The sequence below is a fragment of the Gadus macrocephalus genome, chromosome 2 (genome assembly GCF_031168955.1).
Source record: "Gadus macrocephalus chromosome 2, ASM3116895v1".
In the NCBI taxonomy this organism is placed as follows: domain Eukaryota; kingdom Metazoa; phylum Chordata; class Actinopteri; order Gadiformes; family Gadidae; genus Gadus; species Gadus macrocephalus.
In genome coordinates, this window is record NC_082383.1 from 18,589,880 (window position 1) to 18,597,658 (window position 7,779).

General features: G+C 43.3%; 1 pseudogene; it reads left to right on the top strand.

Annotated features, from left to right (window-relative positions):
• Window positions 1–7,660: 7,660 nt before the first annotated feature.
• LOC132453109 (5S ribosomal RNA) lies at window positions 7,661–7,779 on the top strand (annotated as a pseudogene).

Sequence of the window (7,779 nt, forward strand, 5' to 3'; positions counted from 1 at the left end):
CAGTGTTCCAGGAGGATGGAACGTGTTTCTGAGACGAGGCCGGGACCCGTGTCCCTGATCCAAGGTTCTGCTGGAGATGAACTGAGCTGAACTCCAATTGTCTTCTGCTCAGTGTCTCACTGACTTCGTCGCTTTGGATATCAGGAAGCGAGCGATTCAGGCGATGGGTTAAAAATAGCGGGACATTTTGGTCAGAGTGTATAACAGAAGCAGATATAATCTTAAATCGTCTGTGTTTCTCAAGAAGCCTTGACAACTTGGAATACCTCTCTGATGATGAATCAGGAAGCATAGGAAAACAGTGGGAGAAACAAAGACAACATCAACTGAAGTTCCAAGTTCTGAGATATTATCAACGACATATAGGACATATACACTTACTCAATTGTTAGGGGTAATTTTTTGAAAAGGGATTTAACATTTGGAGAAAGCTGTAGGCGTATTCCTTCAAATAGACTATATGCTTCAGCACCACACCATAGCTCACCTGTCAAAGGTCGTAACTCACCTGCAACATTTAACTCTTTAAAACTAAAATATTGTGTGAGATAAAAAGTAATTGGACGCCAAGTGAAAAGTTCCTTTGGCATCATGTAAACAATGATGGTAAAATTCATCATGTCATGTCATGTCCTATTATTCTGTTGAAACTGAATGTTACTGTAATGAATGTTATTGCTGTCTGGCAAACTGAATGCTACTTTGAATAAAACTTTAAAAAGTCAAGTTTAACACATTGCACTCACATTTCCATTGAATTTTATTTGTAGTATTTTTAGTCTATCACCACAGTAAACAGAAAACATACACAGCGCAATATAATACAAAATTACAAAAAAGGAAAATTATGTATAGCCTAAGAGTAACCAGTAAAGTGTGATTGCTACAGTAGAGTCCACTGATATTCATGAATAAATGGGCTCACCGAATTTGACAACTGACTGGACTATTGACTTACACAGTGGAATAATGAATACATGTTTTGAAGGGGAAAATAGTTAAACTGTGAAGAAAGATGCTAAAAGTCCATCCTAAAAGATGGACTGATTAAAACCTGTGGTGAGCAAGTGCTCTGTGACATACTGTAGAGTGAGGGTGAACATTGTTTTTAAATATTTATCATTTGTGGATAAGAAAAAAATAATTGAGACTATACATGATCAATATCGATACCTTCATTTCATGGCAATGCCATTAAAAGACAAACGATAATGTTGAGTTATTGCCTTGCCTAGTGTACTTACATTCTGCTGGAGGAGACTTTGAGGAGAATTTAGCCTGGTCTGGAAATCACATGACCTCACAGAGACACACACACACACACACACACCATCTGTTGCAAAGTTGACCTCAAACACAAGCCTTATCTGGCGCTCAATCTTGACCTCCTGATAATCAATCATCAGATTCCTCCCTGGAAGGCCTGTAGATGCAGAACATCACAATCTGTTTGGGGCTGAAGTCTCACCACTATTCCCACCAGAGAGTCAAGGGCCAAGGCACACTCATTTCATTTGTCCATTACCAAATTACTATGGATAACTGATCCAAATAGATACAGGCTGATAAAAAGGCGATTTAGTTGCCAAAATGTTGCATTTAAATAATGTAGAACTTCCAATAAAAGCTCCCATATTTCTATGTCAGAGATATGTGAGGTCTCCCTAAAAGTTACAGCACACTCAGCCTTCCCTCAAGGCAGGACTGAGTGAACCACTGATCCTAAATATTCATGAGCTGAATATCTTCTAAACGCCAGAGAGTGTCTGGATCTCGGTCGTACCGAGAGGTTCAATAACCATTATCGGTTCAATAATTGCTAACCTCTCAGGTTTACGACTGCATCACTTGACCTCGGTGACCTTAAAGAGACCCTAGTATACTACTTTTCTGGTCTTATTTTCTTATTAATGACTCCTATAGCGCAACCTGACACGAATCACAGCACAAAAAAATGATGTAGATTTTCTGGAAACTCTTCCTCTCATCTGGGTGCTTTCAGCATTCTCTGTCAACGCTCTGTGTCGTCCTTCTCCGCCCCTTAGCCCCCCTCCGGCTAACCCCACTGCGTTGTGATTGGTTACCTTCCTTGAAGCGCGCGCGCGGGCAGATTTGACCAGGCATATGGGGGCGCGGCAGGAGTGCCTCTAGGTAGATGATTTCCCGGAAATGTGAACAAGTGAATCGCAAACGTTGTTCCGAGTGTTTAGCGCTCTGCACAGCCACCCCAGACTGTCAGCAGGGAATACGTCGAAATGCATGCACGTCATTATTTGACACTTTAGCATGGTTAAACATGACTATCAATGATTATAACAATGTTTATAGGTCATAAAAGTCGAAAAAGCATAATAGGTCCCCTTTAAAGAAAACCTTCGACAAACACTGCCGTCCCCGTCCTGGGGAGGTGGGCTCAGGCTCCATGTTTGATGCACATTTCGAGGGTTTGGAGGGTGGTTGGTCTCAGCTCTGTGAGAAGACCTCAACCCAACCCCCCCCACACACCCCTCACTTATGTATGTTGTACGTCCTGGCACTTAAAAACAGTACTCAGCGTCGTGTAGCATCTTATCTAAGCTGTCTTTGTTGTATTTGGGGAATGGGTCAACCCAGTGGTTGTTGGTGCTTGGCACTTGGCTCTATGCACATCCTTACTGACAGCGATATATTGTCGTTTCTCTTTCTTTCTTCTTCCACCCCAGGGGGTCCCGGGGGGGTACAGACTCCTTCCTGCTCCCCTCTATGGAGTCAGTTTCCTGCCATAATTCAAACCTGAAAAAAAAAGTTTCAAAGGCTTGTAAGTCTGGGTTTGAAAACTCAACACCTTGTAATAAAGGTTTTGCAACACTGAAAAAAGCGATTATAACCTGAAAAAAACTAAAACTAAAATTCAAACATCTGTAAACATGATTTTGTGTTCTATTTTATCTTCTTCATCATTTTCACCAACACATTTTCAAAGTTCAAACAATTTCACCAGCGCATTTGCAGAGTTTCAAATCTGGCACTGTTCTAACAGTGTATTTCATTGTTGCCCGGTTTTGAAACCTTGTAAATGGGATTATGCAAACAGGTGTTCATACATTGAGAAATACGTTTTGAAAGGTTGAATATTTAGTTTTAAAAACTTGTAAAGGTGTACGTTAACGACATTACAACGTATTTTTTCAGAACTGACTTTTCAGCACCGACTTTTCAGAGATTTGACCACACAGGCGCAAGCTTTGAGTCACGTGAATATTGGCAGTGTTCTGACGCCACTCGTTTTGAAACTCCTGACAGTCGAATCTGAAAACGTTCCTGGGGGCCGGACCATTTAGCTCTAAACCTATTGGTTGCTCTCGGCTGACGTACATTCCAATCACATGTGCCGTTCACCGGGCTGTGCGTGATTGACAGTGCTCTGCCGATGACACAAATAACAAGCGACTTTCGCGGTTGATTTTGATTTCCATTGTCTGGAACCATGGCTGTTTCCCAAAGTGAAGGCTGCAGCCTTGCTAGGACGCGTCCTTGCTAGTCGCGTCCTATGGAGATGAGACTCTGGTTCCAGAAAATGGAAATCAAAATCAACCGCGAAATCAACCCGTTGTTATTCGTGTCATCGGCAGAGCACTGTCAATCACGAACAGCCCGGTGAACGGCACATGTGATTGGAATGTACGTCAGCCGAGAGCAACCAATAGGTTTAGAGCTAAATAGTCCCGCCCCCAGGAACGTTTTCAGATTCGACTGTCAGGAGTTTCAAAACGAGTGGCGTCAGAACACTGCCAATATTCACGTGACTCAAAGCTTGCGCTCAAATCTCTGAAAAGTCAGTGCTGAAAAGTCAGTTCTGAAAAAATACGTTGCAATGTCGTAAACGTACACCTTTACAAGTTTTTAAAACTAAATATTCAACCTTTCAAAACGTATTTCTCAATGTATGAACACCTGTTTGCAGAATCCCATTTACAAGGTTTCAAAACCGGGCAACAATTAAATACACCGTTAGAACAGTGCCAGATTTGAAACTCTGCAAATGCGCTGGTGAAATTGTTTGAACTTTGAAAATGTGTTGCTGAAAATGATGAAGAAGATAAAATAGAACACAAAATCATGTTTACAGATGTTTGAATTTTATTTTTATTTTTTTTCAGGTTATAATCTCTTTTTTCAGTGTTGCAAAACCTTTTTTACAAGGTGTTGAGTTTTCAAACCCAGACTTGCAAGCCTTTGAAACTTTTTTTTTCAGGTTTGAATTATGGCAGGAAACTGACTCCATACCCCTCACCCTGATCCTCCACACGCGTTTGGCAAACAGAACACCTCGGCCCGGGATTGGAAACAAATGTCCGGAGGAGCTCAACGAAGCCCGGGCACAGAGGAAGGTCCAACGGAAAGGTCTGGAAGGAACTTATCTTAATAAGCGATTAGCAGTGGAAACAGCCAGAGGGAAAGGACTCACACCAACAACCTTCTCTGGACCAGGTCAGGGGCTGCGTGGGAGGAGGCATTTTGGGGATTAAAAACCTGGAAACGCTGAGATTATCCTCCTCACACCAAACATGGACGTTTATCAGCCAGGGACAGGATGATAAACGACAGAGAGATTCTCCAGATGTTAGCTGCCAAACTCTCACTCCCCCAGCCCAAAGGTTTCTCTCCCTCTCTCTCTCTATACCAAGAACAAGCTCGCTCCCAGCCCACTTAGCGCTCTCTCTCTCTCAAAAAAGTAATGTCCAAACTATATCACTGTCTCCAAAAACAGAAGGGAAACAATACTGAATATATTAAGCTAAAATGGGAAAAATAATTGAAAATTGAAATACCCCAAGAGGATTGGCATTTAATTTGGAGAACACAACATTCAACAACATGCTCCAAGAGGTGGAGAGAATTTGGCTGGAAAAATCAGATCCGCTTCTTCATCACTCCCCAAATTAAAAGTAAATCATCTCAGTCACAACAACAGTGTTGGAGACAGTTGGATGCCAATCACTCGCACATTTTCTGGATATGTCCCAAAATTCAAATATTTAGGAGTAAAATATTTTTTATTTTAAAAAAGGTTCTGGGATACGATCTAGCTATTGATGTTAAGTTGACGTTAGGGCAATAACGGACTACAAGGGAAGAACATCCCCCCCTGTCAACAGCAGCGCCCCCCTAGCGGAGGAGTTAAACATCTTTTACGCACGTTTTGACAGGAACAACAAGGACCCGGTGTCGCCCCCTCTCCCCTCTGACGGCTCCACCCTAGTCCTGAGCACTCATGAGGTCAGACTCATCCTACGCAACATCAACATCAGGAAGGCAGCAGGCCCAGATGGAGTCCAGGGACGGGTGCTCAAGGACTGTGCGGCTGAACTAGCTCCAGTTCTCACCACCATCTTTAACCTGTCTCTGGCCTCATCCTGGGTCCCAGGATGTCTCAAGGCAGCAACAATAGTCCCGGTTCCCAAGAAACCAAATGTTGCAGGTCTGAACAACTACAGACCTGTGGCACTCACCCCTATCGTCGCAAAATGCTTTGAGAAACTAGTCATGAAACACATTAAAGCCTCCATACCGCCATCATTAGATCAGAATCAGTTTGCTTACCGGAAGAACAGGTCAACAGAGGATGCCATTGCCATTGTGTTACACACTCTACTAGAACATCTTGAGCACAGTAACACATATGGGCGACTCCTTTTTGTTGACTTTAGTTCAGCTTTCAACACTATCCTGCCTAACAAGCTACACAGCAAACTACACAAACTTGGCCTGAACACCACTTTATGCAATTGGATTTTGGACTTTCTAACACACCGTACACAACATGTCAGGATTGGCAAGCATGTCTCCCCCACCCTGCCCATGAACACCGGGGCCCCCCAGGGTTGCGTGCTCAGCCCACTTCTCTACACACTTTTCACTCACGACTGCTGCTCCTCTTCTCCATCTAACCTCATAGTGAAATTTGCTGACGACACAACAGTACTTGGCCTCATCACAGGAAATGATGAGACCTCATACAGGAGGGAGGCCGAGAGACTGGTAGAGTGGTGCGGTGATCACAACCTGGTTCTCAACACCACCAAGACCAAGGAAGTGATCATCGATTTCCGCAGGGCCAGACACCTCAGCCACTCTCCACTCCTAATCGGAGGGGAGGAGGTAGAGAGGGTGTCCAACTTCAAGTTTCTGGGTGTGACTGTGGCCGACGATCTGTCCTGGAGGACCAACATCACCTCTGCCATGGGTAAGGCACAACAACGCCTCTTCTACCTTCGGAAACTAAAAAGGGCTAAACTTCCACAGGGACTGATGGTCAACTTCTATCACTGCGCAGTAGAGAGTGTACTCACCTACGGACTCCTGGTGTGGTTCTCCAGCTGCACCAGGGCCGAAAAGGAGGCCCTCCACAGAGTGGTCAAGGCTGCGGGGAGGATCATTGGGAAGAGCCTCCCAGAGATCTCCACAGTCTTCACCTCCCGCTGCCTACGCCGGGTGAACAACATCCTAAAGGACCAGGTCCACCCAGCGCACCATCTCTTCCAGCGACTGCCCTCCGGACGGAGATACCGTTCCATCCGCTCCAGGTCCAGCAGATTGACCAATAGCCTCTATCCAAAGGCTGTCAGACTGCTGAACGAACAACCTGGCCCCCGCACCCCCCACCCCACCCCCTCGGTCATATAACTCATATAACACTATTTTCCATCTATTGCAGGACTGCAGCCCCCCAACCCCCCTCACTCTCACACATCACAACTATGGACTGGACTTGGCTGCATTCTTATTCAAGTTATTATTGTTATTTATTTATTTACTTATCTATTTATCTTTTTTTATTTTTATTTTTTTATTTATTAATATAGTTATATTTATATACTATGCCAGTGGTGATGCTCTAAACTTAATTTCGTTGATTAACTCTGTTAAACAAGGACAATAAAGAATCTGAATCTGAATCTAAGGTCCTGTATTTAGGTATAGTAAGAGATGATGTTATTGATAAAAAGGACTGGTATTTGTGTAAAATATTGTTTATTGCCTGCAAAAAAGCGATTACAAGGCATTGGTACAAACCTCAGCCTCCAAGCCTTCAACAGTGGAGGGATATAATCAAGGAGATCTTTACAATGGAAAGGATGACTTTTTCTCTAAGATCTAAAGGAGAAATTTTCCTCAGAAAATGGGAAAAATTGACTGCCTTTCGTTCAGAAGAATTGGACGCTTCTTCACTGTGAGAGTCTGTGGACATTTAAAGGTCATTTGACGTGGACATGTGGAATTATCTATGCTCAATTGTAGTGCCCCACACTGTTCTTTGTGTTGTTTGTACTTTGTGTAAACATGTAAAAATGCTATAAATAAAGAGTTAAAAAAATTAAATTAAAAGTTTGTAAATTCTAACAACATAGGGCTATTTCGATAAATAATCGGGTAAGGGTGTTGTCCTAGGCTAATACACCAACAGCAAATTTCTGTATAATAAAGGGCTACATTTTGCATCCAAGTCTGTCATTTGAAATCCTTTCATTGTATTGTGTGCTACAACCTCGGTAATGAATATTCACGCTAAATCCCGCCCAGGGTAGCTCAGAATTTGAGTAGCCGTATATCTCAAATTCCCCTCCCCCCCCCGACACTGTCACCTCTTTTACTCTGGAGTTTGCAGGTCTGATACTACTTAAACAGCCTTACCACCATGGATACGCCCGATCTCGTCTGATCTCGGAAGCTAAGCATGGTCGGGCCTGGTTAGTACTTGGATAGGAGACCGCCTGGGAATAACAGGTGCTGTAAGTG